At 34.5% G+C, this 26,227-nt stretch overlaps 1 long non-coding RNA gene across 1 annotated transcript in view; it reads left to right on the top strand.

Moving 5' to 3' along the window:
- The first annotated feature begins 1,094 nt into the window (after nt 1-1,094).
- Nucleotides 1,095-26,227, top strand: part of LOC113255041 (uncharacterized) — a 214,156-nt gene continuing 189,023 nt past the window's right edge. The window contains exon 1 of the long non-coding RNA XR_008957476.1: nt 1,095-1,287. This is a non-coding gene — a long non-coding RNA (uncharacterized LOC113255041). The remainder of the gene's footprint in view (nt 1,288-26,227) is intronic.

The following is a 26,227-nucleotide window of genomic DNA, read 5'->3' as shown; positions in this document are numbered from 1 at the left end:
CTGAAATCGGAAGACTGTAATAGTTGTGTCAATATTTGTATGTAAAGAAAAAAATACTGTTAGAGAAAGCATAATGGATACTTAAAGAAGATCGAGTGAATCTTACTTTACTGGCGATAAACAGAGTACCTAACATGGGCTAAGTCCATTCTCTTGCTCTCACATCTTAGAAAGTTTCTGTAGAGCCAGTAGAAATTCAGGAAGAGTGAGTTGTACCGATAAATCATGCGTAGTGCTTAATTAGTACTGACCGTAAATAACTTAGAGTGACACACCCTTTGTATAGTGTTACATATTAGCCTGAGATAAAGATATTTACTTTTTGATTTACTGAGCTGCTGGGGTGTGTTAACCTTTGCAATATGCCAGTTTATTCCTTTTAATTGAATAATTTTAAAGGATGTCAATTTTATTCAGAATAATGAAAACAATAGAAGCACTAAGTACTGTTTATGACCAATAAAGAAGACAGGGGTTAATCCATTCATGGGTAGGAAAACAGCAATATTTGTCATGTACTTGTCTCCTACTCCTTCTAATTAAATTTCCAGGAAGATAAAGGAAAATATAAAAGTAGATTTGTAGCATCTTTGGAAATTTAATGAAGACCACGTAAAAATATTGGCAAGAAATTTATTTAACTCCACTGCTAATGTGCTTGAGTTAATATATATAATCTCTAAATACTGTTACTGAATAATATTGGATATATGTTTGGATCTATTATAATAGTAACTGAGAAAAAATTTTATACCATATCCAAGTGAAAATTTTACTTGGCCCTTTGAATTTGCTTTTATGCATTCAAATTCAAAATAAAAAGTGAAAAACCACTTAGCTTTCCAAAATCAATGAAAAGTTAATAGCTTTCTTCGTATATAATAATTTTGTGAATCATGAAAGTATATCCGGTATATAATTATGTGGGTTATATGTGTCTAAATGCTTTATTTTAGTATGTTTCTTATAGGCACAGTAGTGTAATTTTTTTTCATTTTAATTCATTTTTTATGATTCTTTAGTTTTTTTGGTTGTAAGTGTATTTTGTAGTTTTAATTATTATCAACTGTTTTGCAATGATAATTCGTCTTGTTAATTTTTTAATGAAAAGTGTTGCTGTGTGCTAGTTTCTTAAAGACATTGATATGCATAATCCACAACCACCATTTTTCTTCACCAGTGGCCTCGTGTGTGTGTACCGTAGTTATGGCGGTGAATCAGTTTTACTGAGGTGGACAGTAGTTAAACGGAGCAAGTTGAAGCAGAGGCTGCCACATCTTCCAAATGGTATTTCCAACACCTGTTAAAATATTTAAACAATATGATTAGGCTTTATATGGCAAATACCATTTTTCACCAGCTTTCCATTTTAGCATTTTTATGTGTGATGGGATTTTCTTTCATCATGTGTTCTTATTAAAGCCTTTTTTTGTGTGATTTTTTTTCCTCCCTACTTTTTAAAACCAATTCATGCAGATTTCAAAATCCAATGAATAAAAGCGCAAAAAAAAAAAAAAAAAAGAATTCTTAAGAATCACATAGCGAAACCTGCATGTCTCAGTGGGTTAAGCACCTACCTTTGCCTGGGCCCAAGACCTGCATGGGCTCCTTGCTCAGTGAGGAGCCTGCTTCTTTCTCTGCCTGCCGCTTCCCCTGCTTGTGCGTGTGTGCTCGCTCTCTCTCTCAAATAGATAAAATCTTAAAAAAAAAAAAAAAAACAAAACACATAGACTCTAGGGCAAAGAGGGGTATTTCAGTTACTCTGTAAGAAAAAAGAAAAGCCTTAAGAGTAAACTGATTAATTTTGAAGATCCGAAAGTCTGGACTGTGTATCAAAATATTACATGTAAGACTTCCAGTGAAATGAACAGTGTCTTTGCTGTTTCTTTGCACCTCTCCATAGAAATTTTCACTGACTAGTTATCGGGATTAATTCCTTTGTCTCTATTATCAGAGCCTTTTCTATTAAATGGCAGTTTAAGTTAATGGAAGTGCTAGCGTCATTGTATAATTCTAACTTAGAATCCTGACTCTGCTGTGGGCCAGTAGAGTTACCTAGAACAAGGGAGCTTACTTACAGGAACCGTAGTTACCTTAGATTCAAAATTCAGAATACGAAATTCATTTCAAAAGATGAGGTAAGGGAGTAAGTGTATTTTAGGATCCCACGTGGTAGTTTGAATGCCATAGTTGGCAATTAGAGTTAAATAGTTCTCTCTCTTCCCAGACTTCACTCTGTGGTTTGTGCGTACTATGAAAATCCGGGCTCATTCTACCAGTAGTGAGTAAAGAAGCCAGGTTCATTTCTTTTCTGCTCAAGCCTCAATTGATTCAATCTGTTCAAGATTTTCCATTACAAAGTCTTTGTTTATCCTGCACACTTTCCCTGGTATGTCTTTACCCTTCAATCAAATCTATCTCTGTTTCCAAGTTCATGTTTCTTCCATGAATCATTTTTAGTGCCTTGAAATGCCTATCAGCAAATTCAGACCTCATTGCAGCATGGCTTTGAAACAAGTAATTCATTTTGCTTTGTATCTTAATACAGTAATTATTTTAAAAAATATTTCTGTCTTGATATTAAAGATTGTGTATCAACAAAATGTATTCAAGGTGTAGTTAAGTGATTGCATTATTTTAATACTTAGAAGTGTATACCCCTATTAGATACTAAGTGGTCAAGGCTTTTATTGCTTATTAGAAAACCATTTATTTATCTCCTACATTATAGGGTGCTTTCCTACCTTAAGAGCAATAATTTGAGTTACAGTCATAGTCATCAAATGCAAAATAAATTTCTTAGAAGGGATTTAAGGGGATATGCGGTCAGTCCTCCCTCTGTTCCGGTCAGAGTGGGACAATAAAAATACGCTTTCTGTGCTTCCTGTCCTCAGAAAACGACAAAGCACGTGGTGCTTGGCCAGAGGTGTGGTGTAACATGGCATGGCGTGGTTACTGGGGATCAATCACAGCCTGTTTTCTGCGTGTGTTCACTAATGTGCAAGTGAATAGCCAGGTCGCTTCCTACTGAGTTTAGAAGTATATGGGGGTTTTTGATCAATGGAATGAGTTTGAGTATTCATCCATTTACCACATTTTGAAAATATATAGCAAAGCCTTTATCATAGTAAGATAATCTGGCTCTGTTTTTAATCTATCCCAGGACTACATCAAAATAATCTTTTTTAGATATGTGAGGAAATAGCTATCATGAAGATTTTCATTGTTCTTTTTCATGTTCTTTTCCCACCTTCTCTAAGATACTTGTTTCCTATCCCACTGGGACTCCCAAAGACTACTACTCTGTACCTTGAGGTTTTCAGTATCTCTCTGTAGTACAAGGCTTAATTTCACTTCGTTATTCATTTAGTCCTCTTTAATTTCTTAATGAATAATATCTTAGTTTAGGCTACCCGGATGCAGGCCTTGAGGGTAGAGTTTGAGTAAAGACAAAAAAAATTTTTTTTTTTTTTTTGAGAAGTGATTCTAGAAAACATCAATAAGGTAGTGGGGAAGAATAGCAAGCAAGAAAGAAGCCAGTGGAGAAGGACAATTGAAGTTCATCCAGCTGGGGAACTCTGGGAACATAGTAAAAGCATTTATTATCAGTTAAGGCACAGGAAACTAATAGGCTTATCCACTCTCTCCCATTAGTCATTAGTTGAGTCTTACTTGAGTCAATAAGTCTGACACTTGTGGCTTGTCCTAATTGAAAATAAATGTGCTCCTCTAGCAAAAAAAAAAAAAAAAAAAAAAAAAAACGTCCCTCAGATAGAAAGTTGCTATGTTCTACAGAGGCATTCTTCATGGTAAAATGAGTATGAGTGGGGGTCCGGGCGGGGGCAACAGTATCTGCTGCAATGTTGACTTGCTACTTAGTGATTATGTGGGGTATACAGAATCTCCAAATTGTTCAGGTTTTAACATTAACCATGAAATAGAATAATGATTTCTTAATACACTAATCAGCATAAAGTTAAAAGTACAGATAAATCATTTAAGTTCAAAAATGGGACAATTCTAGATGGGACACAAAAGTAATAAAAATAAGAAAATGCTGGATAACTTCTGAATAAAGTGTTGCATTTAGGTAGGTCAAGTTTTCTCAGTCTGCACAATATTGTCATTTGGGACTGGATAACTTTTGAAGTAGGGGGACTATCCAGTGGCCAGTAAGATAATTAATAGCACCTCTGATATTAATCCCATTCTTTATCCTACACTGAGTTTTTTTACCTTTCCAAATAACTTAGTTTCGTGCTCTAAAAAAACTTATGTTTAGGACAATTATTGTGAGGTATCTAGAAGGAGTCAAACAGAGATAGAGAAATCTATTAGACACTTTTCTATGGATTTTGTCCCTCAACAATGAACCCCTCTAATGGTTTCCATCTCTTCTTGCTTGGAGTTTTCAAGCTAGTTGTCACTAAATCACACCAAACTCAGTCTTCATTTTAGGATAGACACCAAAAATGGTTTATTAAATTTATCTCTGGGGAAAAAATAGAGAAGTAAAAAAGATACAAGATAACTTAGAACTTCTAAATACAAAGATTTAAAGAGATCAATAGCCCTTTCACTAAGTCTTTTATTAGGATAATCATTATTAGGGTAAGAAATGTGGCCATCGCCTTTATTTTTGTTTGTTATTCATACTTGTTAATATCTAATTTTTTCAGTTCAATGTTAATTCCAGTATAGTTAACATGCAGTGTAATGGTGATTTTTGTGTTACTACAAACCTAAGAAAAAGTGCAAGTAAACATTTCATTATACACCTTGTCATATTTTAATCGCTATTTTCAGTTGAGTTTTAACTTGTAATTGTCTAAACTTAAATATAAATTGCTCATTTACATATAAAATCTCAGAATCACAAATGTTACTGACTTGAGAGAAAATATTTGATTGTGAAATTGATTTTGAGTATTAGCAATTACTGAACTTTCCAATTTGGAAAGAGATAGTTCACAGAGTAAGGAAAAATAGAAAAACAAGGGTAATAGGACACTGTTTTAGGACATTATTTCATCGGAAGTGATATCTCACTGATTATTCTTTGCTTTTGTTTACTAGGAAATCCATAGAATCCATATGTACTTGTGGAAACTTAGAAAGTGCTAGGATATCCCAGAGTAATAAAGCATAAAAATGATAAATATATTTCATTTAGTTACAGTATATTTTTTTGACCAATGTTGTGGAAAACAGATGGAAATTTAAGCTTTGCTGCAATGATTATCACCTGGGGCCAAATACATCAAGGAGCTATTTCTAATCAAGAATAAACATTACATAGCTTCTCTTTTAATGGAACTTTCTCATTCATAAAGACAAATTTTCATGGCCTAAAACATTTAAAATACTAAACAGTAATACACTTATACACAAGTTATTTTAACTCACACAGAACCTTTTTCCTTGGGGACAGCATGCAAATAGATACATCTTGAATCATGTGTTGTGATGAGTTTATCTAAAATTCTTTTTAGTGAGGTGTCGTTCCCATATGTGCCATATCGAACCATCTTCAAGAGCGGACAGAAAAATTGTTTTTACATACTTAAAAAATTAAAATTTCCTAGCAGAATGGCCAGAATTACACTAAAAATACTTGAAATATTCTTCCCTTCTGCTGTTTTTCTTTCCACATGGATGTCTTAGAAGTCTATTTATCATTAGATGAATCTCTCTGAAAATTAAAAAAAAATGCAAAAGTCATATGCCTATGCAACTTTAAAAAATATTTGGAGATTTCCTTTTGTCACAGTGTAAGTGGGTTAATTAAAATAGTAATACAGACATATCATAACTGTTCTTCCAAAGTTCTTTTGACTTTTTATGAGTGAGTAGAGCTTGGTTCAAATAACCTAAATTACTAACTGCATATAAACACATCAAAACCCTTATTAAAATTTAGTTCTGTGCTTCTGGACATACATTCCAGAATCTGTGGCCCTTGGAGATTATGGGGGTACCTTGAAAGAAGTCAGAAAATGTCTGGCTGGGAAGTTTTAGAAGATTCTCTTGGCATTTAGAAAATTAAGAAGAGTCTTCAGGCATTTATAAAATTCCTTTGATATCATGATGTCTAATGAGAGTTAAGGCTGTGTATATCCTCCATTCTAGCTCCCTAGTGGACATAATGAACAGGGTTTTCAGGACGTAGAAAGGGCAAGATTTCATTCGTATTGCATTACATTTTAATCTTCTACCCATTACCATAAACCCTTTAACGTTGAAAATAATTGGGGCAAATATATTTGAGAAAATTAGCCTGCCCCTGTATCATATGCCTTACCTTAGAAATGTTTGTTAATTAACTCTACGTTTTTGATTCAGACTCCGTCCCAAATATCAAGCATCAAGATTTCATACAGTTGCCCAGAATTTCAATCTAGTTTACATTACAAATAAGAAAGGCAAATTAAATACACAAAGGCAAAATTGTAACCGATGCACAAATAACAGTGGGGGAATCAGTTAATGGATTGAAAAGTCCGTTGTTGGGATGCCTGGCTGGCTCAGTCCGTAGTGAAAGCAACTCTTGATCTTGGGGTTGTGAGTTAGAGCCCCATGTTGGGTATAGAGATTACTTAAAATCTTTTTTAAAAAATCAGTTGTCATATATAGATTGAACCATGTGAAATTGCTTATATCAATGATTTTTGGCTGAAAACGATTTTTTTAGAGATTTTCTTTTTTTTAGAGAAACAGCAAGAGTGAGAGTGGGGGGAGGGACAGAGGGAGAGAATCTTCAAGCAGACTTGACGCAGAGCACAGAGTCTGATTCAGGTCTTGATCCCATGACCCTGAGATCATAAACTGAACCAAAATCCAGACTTGAATTTTTAACTGACTGAGCCCACCCAGGCAACCTGAAACGCAACAATTTTTTTGCATGTATTAGTTTTTTATTATTGCTGTAAACAAATTATCACAAATTTTAATGGTTTAAAACAATAAAAATTATATTATGGTTTTTGAGGTCAGAAATCCGAAATGGTCTCACTGGCTAAAATCAAAATATGAGCAGGGCTGCATTCCTTCTAGAAACTCTAGAGAAGAATCCATTTCCTTGCCTTCTCCAGCTTTCAAAGGCCATCGGCATTCTTTGACTCATGACCACTTCCTCCGTATTCAAAGGCAACTGCATAGCATGTTGACTCTCTTGAGACTCATCTTTCCACTTTCGAGAACCTTGTATTACATCGAGCCCGCTTGGATAATCTAGGATACTCTCCCCATCTAAAAGTCAGCTGATTGGTACCTTAATTCCATCCGTAGCCTTTATCAGTGAAATAAGGTTATTTGGGGTCTCAGCTTTTGATATTTTTCCTCAAATGGGTTCCTATGGATTTCTGTTATCTTCTACCACTGGGGTAGTAAAGTGGTAGTATTGATTTTCACTTTAGTCTAACCATTGCTAGATTTTTCTGAATAAGCAGAGTCCTTAGGTGAAGAATATAGAAGTCAAAGTATTGCACTTAGGACTTTAGATTTTTTTTCTATCACTCAAGTGTCATCTGGACTTATATTCTGGCTATAAATGAAAGAGAATTATATATCAACAACTGGTTCAAAGTACATAAAATATTATGGAGGAGAGCACCCACCTTTGTAAAGTGTTGTCTCCCCACTGGCACAGTTAGTAAATCTTCAACAGATCATTCCTTAGTTCTATCAGACCAGCTGCTTTGGGTGATATTAATAAATCCAATAAATAAATCCAATTAATAAAACCAATAAATCCAATTTGAATGAGTCCTTTGCCTTATATGTTATGAAACAAATTTCTTAATATGAGGTGCATATTGCTGAGGCCCAGTGATTGCTCAGGTATGTACATAAATAAGTGTGTCAACGAATCGAAGTTTTCTCCCTACTATTGTTTTATATAAGGTTTGAATAGAATGGTTAATTTCATAATTTTTCTGTGGTTCCTTTTTCATACATCAGGACTTTCCAGCTCAGAGACCTGAGTCTCATAACTAAAGTTAACGACTAAATGGAAGAATACCTTGTAGCCCTTACCTTCTGGCTCTAAGTGCATTTCTCTGTGTGATACCAAGTTGACACCAAGAGAATGGCTTAAATGTTAGTAATAATTGCAATGTGTTACCACATTATCGGCTAATATAACATTTTGTATTTTCATTGTGCGTATGGATGTTATTCCTGATATTTCAATATTTTTTAGATTTCAAATGAAAATCTAAGATGTGATGCAACAGAAAATAATTTATATGAAATATAATTTTGTATGAAAAAGGTGTTTTGAATTTCCTGTCCGTTTCAAGAGCTTATATTGTCATATATTTTGAGACATTATGCTGACCAAATTTATCCCTACCGGTTAGCCTGCTTGAGCAAAAGGTGCCATGCATTAAATAAAGAGAGATCATTCTAATGAGATACAGTAACTGAAAATAAATAGTAATACCTGTTTATATAAAATTTCAATGCTGAAGTATTTTTCCTATAATGTGACTTAAAAATTATTAATCTAAGTGGCATGGATCAAAATGCACAAATAGTGGAGCTTCCATTTACCATATAGAAAAATCAATATCCAAAAGTAAAAATTAAACAAAGAAATAAAGTTAAAATAAAAAACAACAACAACATCTATACAAATAAATTTATACAGAAAGTCATTCCTTTTCCTTAAAATTCATGTCGCGTTTACACTGGCTGAATGTGATGTGGTATCTGGTATTGAATACTGGAACAGAAGAAAAGGAATGGGAACACGGGGGAAATCTGAATAGAGTCTGTAATCTAGTTAACAGTATGACACTAATGTTAATTTATTAGCACTGAAAAATCTACCATGCTTATATAAGATGATAACATTAGAGGAACCTAATTACATTTATAACTCATTTATAAATCCAAGATTATTGTAAGTTAAAAAGAAATCTTCAACCTAATTTATATATGTTTGATGTAAGTGGGCAAATAAATTAATTAACTCATACAGATGATTTTCCATTTATTTTCAGCTAGACATAATGAGTTTCATACTGTATGTAAGTTTCATACTGTATGTACATACATACTGTATGTGAATCTTTCAAAATTGAATGTCTTCTATTGAGAATAATGTGACAGTTAAGTAAACTTAGATAAACTGAGAAAATATTTTATGTGTTTATGATTTATTGAATATGTGTACTATTTATAGTGGTAGTGTTGATGCTGATTGTAAATTATCAGCTCCTCTGGGAAGGTCATCTAAGCACAGATGTTACAGGGAAGGTCCGTTATATGCATATATCTAAGATATTTCCCGTGGTTGTAAACTAAATACATTCTTTATCAAAATACGATCTTCACTTTATGTGAGTCTCCCAACACCGAGAATATTTGAACTGTCAAAACATGTGATGCAAATTTAAACAGAAAAATGGTACTTTGGGCATATTTAGTTTACAATAAGAACATGGTCAGATGTAGAGAAGTCACTTTTGGACACCAACAAGTGACAAATATTATGGAAATAAAGCTTTTTTTAATGCAATTTAAAAACTATAATGAGGAGGCCCCTGGGTGACTCAACCAGTTTGAACATCTGACTCTTGATTTCCGCTCAAGTCCTGATCTCAGGGTCCTGGGATGGAGCCCGGCATAGGGCTCCACACTCAGCAGGGAGTCTGCTTGAGATTCTCTCTCTCTCCCTCTGCCCTTCCCCCAACTCATATGCTTGCTCTCTCTCTCTCTCCCCCTTTCTCTAAAATAAATAAATCTTAAAAAAATAAAAAATAAAAACTGTAGTGAGGTATTGAGAAATTTCTAAGAAGGAATTACAACTGTCAGAAATGTAGTCTGAACGTCTCGGGAAAGCAGGTGATACAACTTTATAGGTAAATGATGCTGGGAGTCCATATATATAAAGGATAAAAATTCTTCAGAGTTAGGGCAAAATTGTACGCTTTCATAGGGTTCAAAATCAGTACTCTAACCACAGGATGTAAATCCTTGGCTGCCTTGTTAGAATCACTTAGAATAAGAATAAATTGTAAAGGAAGACCATTTAAATGAATATTTCACTATGCTTAGAGCAAACCAGTATAGGAGCTGTGATACGTAAATGGAAATCAATAGAGAAGTAATTGGTGGAGAAATACATACGCCTTCTTTAAGATCACAACAAAAAGCTTCAAAGCTTAGTTAGTTGTTGAAACCCTTGCAAAAGGAAAAACAAAAAACAAAAATCAAAACAAACACACACACACACAAAAAACCTCTTCAGAACATGACAACACAAATGTAATCACATGTAATATGACAAGATAGACACATGTGTTTACATATGCATTGAAACAAGTCAGTATTTAATGTGAACCATATCATATGTGAAAGCACATGCCAAAATACGGCACTTGACTAGAGATGCAGACTACACAGGCCTCACTAAGAGGCACTAGGCAGTAGTTCAGAAACCTGCCCTTAACATGGCTGTCACGATCAAAATTTTATGTGAACCATAGAACCCCTGGTTTATCAGGAACAGTCTTGAGGCACTGCAAATTTACTATTGTCGTAATAACAGTATTCTACAATACTGTTTCATATTCTAATTTATATGGGAGCTTAAATTTTGTGATTCAACGCCAACAAAAAAGTTTCCAGAAAAAAAATGCCACATCTGCTTCCTCATCTGGAAAAAAAAAAAAAAGAAATTGCCCCAAAGTAATTCATATATATATATATGACTGCATACGTTCTTTTAAAAGCCCATTTTAGGTTTTGTTATCCATATCACTGGTAAAGGTAACTTAAATTTGTAAAAGCAAGACCACTTTCAAAGAGCATATTTGGGAACATTCTCTCCTACTGTGTTTCACAACAGCTTACGTAGGTAGACAGGTCTTAGCTTTCACCACATTAAAATGAGTAAAAAGAGGCTTCAGGAACACTTAGGCGTGAAGCTTAAGGTCTTACTATTTATTAATTATTTATAATTATTTACTAAGTCGCTGAACTAGGCAGATAACTTAGAACTCCTGAAACTATACCGTTGTTCTTTGCATTTTAGCATTCTGCTCTGTTTGCTTTTTGTCAGCTGTGAACGTGAATGTCACTGGACGTTTTTGTACAACTTGGTTTTGGCACAGAAGCACAACCTGTGTGCCACTTGACAGAATGAGCCAGAATCAGAAGTCTTTGACAAACCCAATTTTCATTTACAAGAAAAGAAAGCAGACCATCAATAATATGGTGACTGAAAACAGTTTCAAGTTGCTCTTTCTACTGTTCCCGGTTGTTGCTGTACATGCCAGTAGGGATATGGACGAACGTCTGTGTTTGCAGACACTTGGAATAGTTATTTTCTGTATGGTAAACCCACCACTGAAATACCGATAGGTTTGTTTGCTTTATTTAACTATTGATTTTTAGAGATTGCTTTTTAAATTTAATTTGTTTCACAACTATATAAAATATTTACATGAAACCAAAGTCATATCTTCAAAGCAAGGTAAAATAAAATTTTAGCTTTTATTACATGTCACTTTTATCTATTTCCTACTATGCCTTACGGTAATTTTTTAAATTGTGCTTTTGTTTTCCACTGTTAATCTAATGAAAATAAATGTGTATAAATCTATATGGTATCCCCTGTCAACTTGATGGTTGACATGTATAATATAAAAAGAAAATATATTTTACAATATATACTATCATATGAAAAATAGCATAATATATACCTTTTTTTCCCCATCTTGCTTTCTAATTTAATAAATATCCTTGTGATCTACTCCATAATAACACATAGAAGTGGTCCTTACTACTTTTTATGGCTGAATAACTTCCATTTCGTAGATAGACAATACCTTAACTTAACCCGTCCCCTAAAGAGACATTTCGTGTTTCTGGTCTATTGTCATTAAAAAATGTTTAGTGAATAGCCTTATGCATATAACTTTTTTGCATTTTTCAGTTTAGAAAAAATTACTGGACATATTACTGGTTGGAAGTGTTACATGCGCAAGCACTTTTGCTAAATATTGGCAAATTTCTCTCTAAAGGATTGTACTGTCTGACATTCCACAACTGTGGCAACAGAATATGTTATCAAAATTTCAGAATCTGCCATTTTAATAGGAAAGATTTGATATTTCAACGTTGCTAGTTTTTCAACTTATTTTATAAGAAAATTGGTATTTTTTTATGTGATTAAGAGCTATTTGCATTTCTTTTTCCTGTTAGCCATCCTCTTGTACTTTCTAGCTAATTTTCTAATAGAGTTATTAGCCCATTTATTTTCTATTTTTAGAACATATTTAAATATTACATGGGAGATATAAATTATAAATATTATTTTCCCATTGGTCATTTTTTAAAAATTATGGTTTTTATTTAAAATGTTTTTTTTTCATGTTTTTAAGTAATTAAATTTGTCATTTTTTCCTCTGTTTCTGGATTCTTAAAGTTTTTGTCAGTTCTACTTATGGAGTTATTTATGCATATGTTTTACTAGCACTTATATAAACTTTTTTTTTAACATTTGAACTTCTCATACATTTGGAATCTTGATTGTTTACTAAACAGTGTTTTCATAGGATGATTTTCTTGATTTTTCCATCACTAGTCCTTCCAAAACTTTATTAAAAAGTCAACATATTTTCCAACTTACCTGAGATATATTTTTCATGCACTAAATTTCTATATTTTCCAATTTCCGTTTTGATATCCTTTACAATAATTTATCTGACTATTTAGATAATACCAGACTTCTCTGAATGGGAGAACTCTCTTCTCATCTCCTGCCAACTTCTCTCTTTTGGTTTTTCCTAGCTACTCGTGTGTATGTCTGTGTGTGTGTGTGTGTGTGTGTGTCTTTTTCAAATACAGTACTTTATCATTTTGACCAACTACAGAGAAAGGGCAAACACGCAGTCAGTGGCCTTTTCATTGAGATTGCTGTCCTGGTAAGCATTGACATCTTTAAGTTGTTGACTTTTCCCATCCATGAGTATAGGATTTATTTCCATTTAATCAATTCTGTCTTTCTTTTAGGAGCGTTGTGTAGTTTTCCTGAGTAGGTTTTACACCTTTTTGCTAAGTTTCCATGTGTATTTCTTGTCTTTTCTTGTTCTTCTATCTTTTCTATCCTTCTTCCTCCTACTTTGTATTTTATAGAAATTTCTGTCCTTAGGGAGATTAGAATTACTTTAACCAAAACAGGATAATGGAATCATGTCTATTAAATAAGGAGGCTTTGTAAATGAATACGAAATCCCTTGCTTTTTTCACTTTTGGAAAATAATGCCCTTGAAGCCCTGTAAGGAGAAATCTATAGTTTCATGAAGATTTTTTAACTTTTCTTAATTATTTTTTAGTGTTTTACCCAAATGTAAAGCAAATTACTGTAAGAACCTGGTTTTCCCCTTTGTATACGGAAATTTCTTCCTTAGGTATTCGTTCAAAAGTCCCCATATTTATCTGAAATGTTTACTTGTAGTGAAAAGGTACACCTTTTTTTCTTTAATAGTCATTTTCAATATGAAGTGCTACTTTGTATTTAAACACACACAGCAGAAGAGGCGTTGTTGCAGCAAGAACGTTTTCAAGGGGATTTCAGTCTATACGTCTAACTCTAAACCATTCCTTAACCTAAAATTTGTAGCTTTCTGTGTATTTAGCGCTTGCAGGGGCTCAGTCTGACAAGTGCAACATTCCATGGAGTGTGTGCAAAAACGAGTCTTTTCTAGGACCCTTCTTACACCTGTACGTGGCTTTTAATACAGATAGTTTGTGCGTTTAATTAGTCATTTATTTGATCACTGTGTGGTGTGACTTTGATTTCCATCTAGGGAGAACAGACTAGCTTATAAGCAAAGTGTTGCTTGACTATGTTAGTTAGGCATATATTAAAAAAAAAAAAACCCTCATTAGAATTCATAAAATCTTACAGAATCATAATGAAAGTGGAGGAAGAACCCACTAGGATCAAATAATTCTTACTTTTCAACGGATTGGTATAGTCAAGAGAATGATAACCTACATATGTTTTCTAAATTACATGCGATTAAAAGGAAAAACAGGATACATAAAAATTTACCTTTACGTGATCAACTGGTTGTTGGTACATTTTTCTTAACTGTAAGCAGGGCAAGGCCATCAGGAATCCGGTGACATGGGGGTCTCTGTTGGCTTCTAGTATGACGGCCAGACATACAGCCTGCTAACGGAAGGAAGAGGGCATAAATTATTGGGTAACGTTAGTGTTTGTGAAGTACCCAATTTAGAACTGCACGTGGAAATCCTAAGACAATGAGATTAGATGCTGCCTTTGCAAGTTCTGATCAGTGGAAGCATCCCCTGCATTTCATCACTTACTTTGCCTTGTGCAGTGACGACTTTGTTTGGTATGCAGTTTGTCTTTTAATATGCTTTTAAAATCCATCTACTTTCTGAAAGCTACTCGAGCTCAGGTGCCGTCTAAAGCAGGAATCTTCATTTGGTCTATGGCCCCATGTGCCAGGAGCATTGGTTTACATGCCACACAGACTGCTCTGAGATATTAACAGCGGGAACCAGATCTCTGTCTTAGCTGTCAAAATCCAAACGTGGGGTGGGACATGGCGGTGGTTGTTGAGAATAAAGTTTGGAAGAAAAAGAATAGGAATAAGCTAAAACATCTTTAACTTTTTCCTGCTTGACTCCATGTGCCTTTCTCCACAAAAGCTAATTCATATCCTTTCTGTTTTCTCAATTACTTAGTCGGCTCTCCCTTTTCCCCCTTTGTTCTTCTCAGAAAAAGTTTTGCCTCAACCTTAGCAAAACCATCCCTCTCCAGTAATTCAAAATAACAAATTTGATAACTGGCTTCATTCATACTTCCTTTATCCTATTCAGAGGCAGACGTATTTGTGTTTCTTTTTGAGACTGAACATAAAGGCCAAGGATTTTCTATAGTTAATTCATTAAGTGCCAAAGTTTCTTCAAAATTTAGACACAAATACAATTATTCTAATAAATAAGCTATTCTCCTGGGTAGACACCATAAAGCAAAGCACACAATGGAATGTTGATTTTTGTTGTATTATTTTTGATTAAAATAAGTCATGAGTAAGTTTTTCTGGTTAAAAAAAAAAGGATTTTTGACAGAACAGCAGTATTTTCTCTTGAGACCAGATATCCACAAAGGATTCCTTCTTTCCTCTCCCACAGTACAAAATTAAAAAATGATTTTGCATTCTGTTTTGAACTACCTTTTGATTGAATTTGGCATATTACATAGCAGATAATTGGTCTATCTGCTGTGAATAGCAGGATCTCAATATGTACTTAGGTTTAAATGCAAACATTTACATTTATCCAACCATTTCACACACATATGTGTGTGTATCTTTTAAATCTTTTGCAGTCTATGTGTCATATGTCTTTTCTGGGATATACTTCATACTCAATAAATATATACAAAAAGTATTTGTTGAATGAATATATACATTTAAATATCAATTCCAAGCATTTCAGTAGAAACCAGGTTTAGTCATTTGTAAATGATAGTGTCTGTCATACCATGTAGAGCAAAAATAAATTATCCTTTATTTTTTTGTCTTGCAATTAAATTTATGAGATACTGAGAGAAGTATATGCTTAACAAATTACAGAGCTTCCATGGTAATTAGATTTTAAAAATTCTCTCATATTCTTTATCTACTATGTTTCTCTTTAAGAATGACTTAAAAAGTCAAAAAGCATCCAAATGTCTTTGAATAAATATTTTACATGACTCTGTACATGAAAAAATTAAGAGGGTTTGCTTAAAAAATAACACTGCTCATATCAATCTTTTCTTACTTCTAGTGCTGTCAGAGATGACTTAGCCCCAATTAACATTGCACTTTTGACTCAGAACTTGTCAAACAATTCATTTTGTCAGCTCTAAACTTGCCCCTAGACACAGAAAAAAAAAAAAAAGCAGCAATAATCATTAAACATGAAAAGCAGCACATTTCCCTGTAAATAGCCGAGTGGCATAGGGTAATGTAAGTAAGTGGGTAAATATATTGACAGTTTGCTTTTAACAAATCAACGCTCTTCAACATTTGCTAGCAAGAACCAGGCAGTGTGACAGGAGAACACAGTGGCAGATGGATCCCTCTTCCCTTTTACAAACCCGAATAAAATGAATGGAGAGAGAAACGTGTGTGGAGTTGAAAAGGCACATCCTCAACGTTAGAGACTAAATGGATCATGTTTAGTATTTAGGCAAAAGGATTTTTGCAAGAGGCAAACAGGCTTTCTTGGATAACGTTAAAATGGGAATCTGAACCCTAAGGGTCCCCTTCCAAGATTTGACAGTATAAATCAGCAGCCTCAGGGTTCCTCTCTGCAGTACAGATAGGTCTTAGGGTGACAGTTCCCATCATGGGAAGACTTCACTATTTCACTTGTCGACACTCAGGTTTGTTTGCTTTGTGTTCTGACTTGGGGCTTACAAAATAAACTATTATTCAGGTTCTGAAGACAGGGAAGGTATCCCACTTGCATTTTGATACTTGCTGGCTGAGATGTCTGAGGAACCTCAGCCCTATCACGGAGATATAACAGCTGTGTAACTGCCCCTCGTAGGGAAATCTCTGAGCTGGCAACGGGAGGGTGCAGTAAGTTATTGACTCCTTTCTTAAGTGCTCGAATCATTTCTTTATCTCTCGTGTTCATTTATGTAATATAATTTTTTATAATAAAATTAAAAAACTTGCTGTAACATAAGCGATTTTTAAAATATGTATTTATTTGAAAGCTAGAGCAAGCGAGTGGGATGGGCAGAGGGAGAGAGTCCCGTGCACACTCCCCCACTGCCGAACACAGAACCCACCACCGGGCTTGATCTCACAACCCCGAGATCATGACCGGAGCTGAAATCAGCAGTCCAAGCTCAACCGATTGGGCCACCCAGGTGCACCTAACGTTAGCAATTTATACAGCTTGTCACCACAGTGTCTGATTTTCCCAGTAGTGGATATTTTCCCCCAACAGTCCTTTAGTAGAAGACAAGAGTAAGAGTAATGATCACTGTACCTAAGAATAGGACCCCCCCCCAAAAAAAAAATCGTGCTATGGATGTAGGTAGAAAAACTGAGTTTCTTCAACTTACACTCTTTTACGTAAAACTTGAGTAACTGCTGTTTTACGAACAAAAATAGCTATTTCAGTCAAAATGAATAAATCTTTTGTTAGCGCCGGTATAACCCTAGCTCAGTAAACTAATAGTTTATTAAATTAAGGACATCCATAGTATATCATTTAATAAAACAGAAAGTAAATATGTACAGATTTTGACCCAAGCTTTCAAAATGTCTTGTGTGTCTAAAGTTAAAATTATACATAACTCATCATGTTTCTTTTGAAAAATTTTCCCCATACTGGACACTGGTACTGATTCATTCAGATCTTTATATGCAAATTATAAGCATTTTTTCTTTCAGACATCCTAGCTACAGTATTAACTTTGATTTTAACAACAACAACAAAAAGTTGGCTTATTTGAATAAAGAATATGCCTTTGTTGTTTAAAACTTAGGTAAAATGTATCTCAACAGCGTAAGGCTACATTTCTTATAATAGACTTGAATAAACACTAAACCTCACTTTACTAAGGACCCACAATGCTCAAAGGATTTTACCAGTAAAGAAGACTGTAGTATGTAAGGACTCCAGTGTAACAGCTGTTTGAAAAATTAAAAATTGCTTAATGCACTCTCATAGTTCTCATAAATTATAGACAAACTCATGAGCTTTGCCAGTCACAGATTCCCCCAGTAATGCACATTTGCTTTTAAGATCTTAAGTATGTTTACAGGACGTTTCTGGTCAACAGCTCACCCAGGCACAAATAACGTGTTTGAAAGACCTTTGGCAAATGGAATGCATTAATAGTGTTAATTCTATTGACTTTAAGAGCTCAGAAGTAGATTGGTCTTAATCTTTAGCAAACAACTTTCTAGTATATTTAGTGTGCATGTAATTTTTTTTATTTTACTGAATTATTTAAAAATGTTGAATATGAGGTGCATGTCCACAGTAATTTTACCTGTCGTCCAAGTTAAGAATTAAGAATTGTACCCAAAACTACTGTCGATTGGCTTTTCCTCAACTTTTACTGAGTGACTCCTCTAAAACACTATCTTGAATTTTCTGTTTATCGTTCTCTACTTTGAATAACTTACATATACGTATATAATATAAAATACACATGTAAATATGTGTTTATTATATATGGCATATAAATGTTTTATCATGTATAATATATACTAAGGTATATTATGATATGATTCATATACCACATGTATGTAAATATATAATGAAAATAGGTATGATATAGCATGTTATTGATGTATAAATTGGTATAAATGTGCTTTATCATATGTGCATATATTGTGTATATTTTAATAAACATTTATGATATATATGCCATATATAAATGCATGTAAATGTTTTTATGTTCACCTATAGTCAACAAAATTTTTCATATGTTTCTGGTTTTAAGTTACTCATAGTACTTTCTTTTCATTCTCTGATTTTGTAGTTGTGCTAATTTTTGAGTCATTAAACTGGGTCTTCTGTCATTTGTCTTTGCCAATTTTGTTAGAGGTGTATCTCTTCTGTTCATAAATAATTCTGTTTTCATTAATCTTTATTTTCTTTTGATTCCTGATCTTTCCTTTATTTTATCATTTCCTTTATTTTTTTTCAATTTATTCTATTGTTTTCTTAACTTTTTAAGTTGGAAACCCAATGTGTTGTTATTCACCCAATAGGCTTTCATAGTGTAAACATTAAGGGCTATAATTCAAATCATCTCTTTCATTATTATACAAATTTTTATGTAATGTTTTTATAAGTCATTAATAGACAATTTAAAATCCCATTATAAATGCATCTTTAATTGATAAATAAGGTATTTTGTTTCCAAATATACATTTTACGTTAAATTTTGTCATAAACTCCTAATTTAATTTTATTGTCCTTGGAGAATATGGTCTGTGTAATGCTACTCATTTGAATTTCAGATTTGCTAATTGAAAATTATACAATTTATATAAAATTTCTGTGTGTGCTCTAAATCACCATATTAAGCTCATGAACTCTGTTCAAATCTTAATCTTCGTTTTTCTTTTTTCTTGTCCTTCCCCTGCTCTCCCTTTCTCCTTCTGTCTCCTTTTGCTGCTTCTCCTCCATAATTCAGAGGTAGTGTGAAAATTCTCCACTACTATTTTGGCAGATATGGTTCTTCTCTTGTATTTCCCAGTTTTGCTTGTTGTGATTATAATTTTTAGTGTTTATGATATTTATATTTCAGACGAAATTAAGTTTATCATTATATAGTCGTTAATACAGGTATTCCAATTATTTGCTTTAAAACATGTTTTCCAATGGTTTTGTCTTCAATATTTCTGTGTTCTTGGAATTAAATTATATGACTTGTAGACAGGCCGTTGCTGAATTTATTTTTTAAAATTTAATCAGATAATCTGTGTTTTAAAAATCTTGTTTAATCCACTTTTTCTTGTTGCTGATGAATACCTTCTCAGCCGTTGTCCCTGGCACTTAACTTCCCTCTGTTAAGGAATGAACAACTTCATGCTATGTTTTACTATTTTTATATATTAAATACTATTTAAACAGATTTTTTTCTTACTAGCTAAAATAACCTTTTCAGAGAATATTTTAAGACTAGTTGAGTCTCATACTTACAAAATTACAATGACTTCTATATTTTATGAGTTACAGCCATGGTTAAATTTCAGTGGATATAAGGATTCTTAAGACATGGTTGCTGTCCTCAAGGAGATTATTACCTTGTCAGTGTTCTCGTCCATTCAGTCTCTTAGAAGTCAGTCTTTTAAAAATAGATCTTAGCAAGCTTATCATACTGAACATGTGTCAGATCTGTGCTTGTCAACATCATAGGCATCAGTATCATTGACAATATTCACTAGGCTTTCTTGAGCTCACTGAAGTATGTAGTGGTATTTATGCTCTTGCAGTATTAACCACATGTATAGTATCATTCAGCTGCGGGGTCCTAGATATCTTATATATTCTCACTGATTCTGTCCTTTTTTTTTTTTTTCCTAAGACTTTATTTATTAGAGAGAGAGAGAGCACAGGCAGGCAGAGCGGCAGGTAGAAGCAGGCTCCCCACTGAGCAGGAAGCTGGACATGGGGCTTGATCCCAAGGTCCTGGGATCATGACCTGAGCCAAAGGTAGACCCTTAACCAACTGAGCCACCCAGGCGCCCCCATGTACCTTTCTTTAATTATATTCCCATCACCCTAATTCGGAGTGGATGGGGTAAGGAGTCATGCTTGATGTAAGATGAAAGAAGGAATCATAGTTGTGATAAAATCATTCAGGGACTTGTAAAGCACAGTTAGGAATTGTGTTTTAGTTTTAAGAGTAGTGGAAAGATGTTAACATGTTCTAGGCAAAATGTTAACTAATGAGATTAGCATTTTTAAAAGTATCATTTTAGGTTTGCATTTGATACAAACATATGGAGTCGTATATGTTTATATCATATAGAAACATATGGATCTTGAGTGCTGTGGAACCATTTAGAAAGCTGTTGTAATAGTCCAGATGGGAGCTGATAATGGCTGATCTAATGGGGTTATGTCTAGCAAGGAAGAAAGGGGACATATTAAAGAGTAGTTTAAAAATTAAAATCAAAAAGAGATACATTTAATAAGAGGTTACTCAGAATATAGTTGATAACACTTGCAGTTTTCTGGTTTGAGCAACTGGGCTTAGAGTGCCATTTACTTATTTAGGAAAAATTATTACTTACCAGATATAGAAGAAGAGAAAATAATATATAATGGAATCTAAATTGACTTTGAAATTTTTAATTTTTTAATCTCGTGAGGTGCCTGGGTGGCTCAATTGCTTGAGCTTATGACTCTTTGGTTTCAGCTCAGGTCACGATACAGGGGAGTGAGACCGAGCCCCACGTTGGGCTCTGTGCTCAGTGTGGAGTCCACTTGAGATGCTCTCCCTGTGCCCCTTTCTGCCATGGTCACTCAAACTCTCTCTCTCAAATAAATTAACCTTAAAAATATAAATTTTTAGTCTTGTGTAAGATCCTGGTTGGATTTAGAGCTCATAAAAATGGTAAGGAACAGAGATATAAATACAATGATTAACTGTAAGTGAAAATTAAACTCCTTTTGTGGATCCAGATACTGTATTTCTTACTCGTGTGTGTGTGTGTGTGTGTGTGTGCGCGCACGCGCGCACGTCTGCTTTGCAAGATTAGCTTCAGAATAAAACTGATATCCTCAAACAAATGCAGAATAATTCTGAAACTCTAAATCAAATAAGAGTTATTAACTTTGCTCAAGGTGCTGAGTTAAGGGTCCTGTGATCAGAGAAGTGCTGGAAAAAACACTCATGTTCTCCCAGCACACCATAGCTTATATATTTAACATGTTAAATTAGATTCTGTGCATTTCAGTTGAAAATTTTTTCCTACAGCCTGGGGCAAACCAAAAATAGTTGAAGGAAAAATAAAATGAGTGCACATTCTGTTAACATCACTCCTTTCTTAGACCCGCTTGGTCAGTGTATTTTTGCTTCTTCCATATAAAAGACTTACCATATTCATCATGATTGGCTTTAAGATCAGGCCTGTCTTGGTCCTGCAAACAAGAACCATACTTTCTATTAAGTTCAGAATTCTCAATACGAGGTGCATATGCCTTCACCTCTGGTGTGCCCTCCTTGACTCCTTTAGTTATGAAAAAATGTGACCCAGTTACTGAGGTTGGTCTTACTTAGAGTTATCTCTTAGAATGTGTAGAATGTTTCTTAGTAGAAACACAAGAGGTTCTGTTGGTGTAAATTAATCAGTGAATGCCTCACTGTTTTGGTTGTGATGACACATCTTGACTTCCAGAAGGTAAATATACCTGGTACGTGTACAAATAACGACCTCTGTGATTCCTAACATACTTGATTTTTTTTCAAATTGGAAACCTGGTGACACGAATTCCATACTGTTCAGTTTATTTCTGAACCTGAACCCATTTGTGAACAGTGATTTTCCCTGCCTCAGTGCTCGCACCCTACACTGGCTCTCTGGAACCTGACTGAATCATTTTGTGTGATCTACCAACTCAGATCTCAGATGCTACAGCCACTGCTTTTCTGTCAAAGATGGTGGTTCGCTTACTTTTATTTTTATTTGTTTATTTATTTTTAAAGATTTTATTTATTTATGTGACAGAGAGACAGCCAGCGAGAGAGGGAACACAGCAGGGGGAGTGGGAGAGGAAGAAGCAGGCTCCCAGTGGAGGAGCCCGATGTGGGACTCAATCCCGGAATGGTGGGATCACGCCCTGAGCCGAAGGCAGACGCTTAACGACTGCACTACCCAGGCACCCCTCTTACTTTTAGATATTAGTCAGCACTTGAGTATTTAGTATTTCAGTGTTGGAATTTTTAAAAACACTTGTCTTGGAATAACTCTGAGATTGGGATCCATGTTTTCCCATTTTTTCTTGTGTTACTTAGGTAAATTGATGAGCCTTCTTGGCCTTGTTTTTTCAAGTTTTATTATCTTGGGAGAATAGAAATAACAGGAATAATAACAGTACTAAGTAAGGAACATGGTCATAAAAAGAATAAATTAGGGGCGCCTGGGTGGCACAGCGGTTAAGCGTCTGCCTTCGGCTCAGGGCGTGATCCCGGCGTTATGGGATCGAGCCTCACATCAGGCTCCTCTGCTGTGGGCCTGCTTCTTCCTCTCCCACTCCCCCTGCTGTGTTCCCTCTCTCGCTGGCTGTCTCTATCTCTGTCGAATGAATAAATAAATAAAATCTTTAAAAAATAAATAAATAAATAAATAAATAAATTAAAAAGATAAATTAGTAGCAACATGACATTTTTAACCATCTGTACTGAAAGTGTACCTAATTCTAGGTAAAACTCAAATAGAATTTCTATACAACATAGGGTTTTCCAAATATGGTCTTAACTCTGATTCTACCACTAACGATTCATCCTATTTCAAAAGGATCACCTCATTTAATTGAAAATACTAGATTAGGACATATTTTTCAATTCTACCTCTGATGAAGAACTGAAACTAGATTTTAGTTAATAATCGATCATTTGAAAATATGTATTTTGCAATCAAATAACGTGTAAATCTACTAAATTCTTTACTCCTCAAAAATATTGACACCCTCACATTCATGTTTTTTAAATAAAAAGCGGAGTATTTCATGCAAATTCCTTGACATTAAACAAATGATGCTTACATAGGGGCATCAGTTAGGCACTCAGTCCAGTAAGTCGTCTTATCCACCTGACCATAAGACCTGTACAGTGTTTGATATCCTTGAGTTCTCTTTGAGCCTGTGGATTTCAGTCAAATCATTTGAGCTGTAGTTGGGTCCATTCTTTTTAAGGGTGGATACTAGACTCCCATTTTTTTCTACTTGGCCCTGTAAGATTGCCAAAACCTCTGTTTTGCTTTCCAGGGACTTTATGATGAGTTGATTATGCACTTGACATGCAGTTTTAAGAAATGAGTTCATCGTTCAGTGGGAAACCAGAGTCTGTCTCATTTCTCAGTGTTTGTTCCTCCTGGAATACTGGACTCTCTCTTCAGGGCTTTGGCAGCTCTGAACCTCATTTTGTGACTAGAGGAATCTAGAGCTGGCCGAAACATCCATGGCCTTGGCCTGTCTGCTTCTTAGTCATGACTCCTTACTCGGGTTCTGAGTCTCAGACACTGCATCTATAATAGACTAATGCCTTCAGGAAAACAACGGCTCGCTTCTCTTAGACTTCATTTCTCTGGGATCTTAACCCACAGGCTAAATCCTGAGGCTTGAAGCCCTAGCTTTCCTAGAGGCACATCAGTGCTTTTGTTCATAGTTATTTACATATGATCTCGTTTTCCTCACTTGTTCTCATTGGAGAGCTCAGTCATCACAAGTAACTCCATATTATCCAAGAGACCAGCATAGTTTTCCTTTGCTATTCTCTTCTTCGTTTATCCCACACTTTTACTATTCCCTATTTGCTAAGCATACAATATGGAGCAAGAGTATAAGAGATTTCAATTAACAAAAATAAGTAGTAACTCATGAATGTTTCTGGGGTGTTCTGGCCTTAAAATTTTATTAGATTTCCCCATGTACAGTGCCGTTTTCCAAATGTTTTGAAATTGATAATGGTGATCTCATTGCTTTGGTAATTGGCCTGGTCCCTTGTGGTCCTTCAGCTTTCAGTCTTCTCCCTACATTTGCTTTTTATACAAGTCCGCATACACGCAATGAACAAACAGGAGTGCGAAAGCATTTCTAAACTCTTCCTATTCTGGAATCCATACAAATTTAGTTAAAATCAACTTTTCCTCATCTCGTCAACTTTTTTTTCCCCAGTAAGACATGTCTCAGTACACCTTTCTGAGTTAAAATTCTATAGAAAGGTTAAGATTCAAACAAATTAAAATATTTGGTAGCAGTCCCAGACTCCTAAAGTATGCATATAAAGGGAATGCTGCCATGAAAATTCTTAACTCTGCGCAAAAGCAAAAAATAATCATGGTAATTTTAGTATCAGTCCGGGCATGTTTCACATATGTCAAAAGAATTTGCAAAAGAATATCCACTTTTACATAAAACGCAAATAGAAAAAAAACAAAACAAACCAACTCTTCCTGTGAGAGATAATGATTGATTCTGGTAATTGCTCACATGGCAATTGCTGAGTTTGCCTTCAGAGTTGGGAGTATTATTTTATGAATAAAATTTTAAAAATGAACCAGTTGAACTAAATGAAGTGTGAACTAAAAATGTTTCTCATAGAAATGGATTCACGATTAAGTCATATATACAGTGTTGTTTCTGATATTCCGTGGGATTATATGTGAGACTAACCATAGAATAACTATTACCAGATAAAAATGTCAAAAGTGCTTTGACATTCCAGAGTATGAGTGGAGGAATGAATTTAAAAATTTAAAAGATTTCCAAATAATAAAATCTTTTCCTTCACTAAATTTCAATGGCATGTTTGTCATGTATCAGGTGACCATATCTGTAATGGTGAGTTCATCAATTCTGTATTTGGTACCAAGGGTTTATTCGTATAGCATTTGACCAGTACCTCACTATCTTTATTACCAGAACTTTGTAAAATGTCTTGATATCTAATACTGTAAATCTTCCAGCATTTTTTTTCTGTTTTAAGATTATTTTGATTATTTTAATTCCTTTGGGTTTTATGTTAGTGTTTTAAATCAGCTTGTCAGTTTTCATAAAGTCCTTCTGGGATTTTTAATGAGACTACATTGAATCTTTTAATCAACTTAGGAGAAGTGGCATTTTTCCAACGTTGTTTATCCCAAAAAATGAAGGATAAGAATTTACCTTCTTTTTAAAAATATTTTCCAAATTTCTATTAGCCATTATTTGAAGAAGTTAATTATAGAGGTCTTATGTATCTTTTGCTAGATTTGTATACATTGTACAGATTGTATTTTTCAAAGGTCACTACAAAATTATCTTCCATTCTTTGTGCTCTTTTGAAATGTGACCTGGAACACCCCATCAGGAGGAGGAGTTTATTTCTTCATCCCTTGGAATGTAGACAGGCCCCGAGACTGCTTTGTCAAATAGAGTAGCGGCAGAAATGATCTCATGTCAGGATGTCAGGTCTAAGTGTCTTTATAAACCAGAAGTATTTTACATTTCTATCAGTTACTACAACTTACAGAATTGTACAGTAGCTCAGAGACAACCAAGACCAAAATTAGATAACATGGAGTTGTGTCTTCTTGATCATGGAAAATTTCCATTGAAGGACAAGTAAGTCCAGCCTACTCTGGTGATCTTGTTCATAATGAAGGTGAGGTGAAGAGAGAGAGAGGGAGGAGGGAGAGTGAGAGAGAGAGAGAGGCTGATCGCATGGAAGTACAGAGGAACTAGACGCGTAGATGAAGGAATCATCTTGCAATCTAGCCTAGTCTAGCCTCAGTTGACTCTAGCTAGACTGGGCTAGGTATGCAGGATGGTTCCTTCATTGTTATATGATGAGCACTGCATGTGAGAGCCAATGGAACTGAGCTCAGTAAAGCTACAGAAGCACAGGCTAATATATATTTTTTCTAAGCCAAGGAGTTTTTTAGTGGTTTATAACAGTGTCATAGATAACGGAATGAAACTTGTTAGGAATAATGGGGTGTTTGCCAAA

The sequence above is a fragment of the Ursus arctos genome, unplaced genomic scaffold (genome assembly GCF_023065955.2).
Source record: "Ursus arctos isolate Adak ecotype North America unplaced genomic scaffold, UrsArc2.0 scaffold_5, whole genome shotgun sequence".
Taxonomy (NCBI): domain Eukaryota; kingdom Metazoa; phylum Chordata; class Mammalia; order Carnivora; family Ursidae; genus Ursus; species Ursus arctos.
The sequence above is the reverse complement of the archived record's forward strand: the minus strand, read 5'-3'. Positions and strand labels throughout refer to the sequence as shown.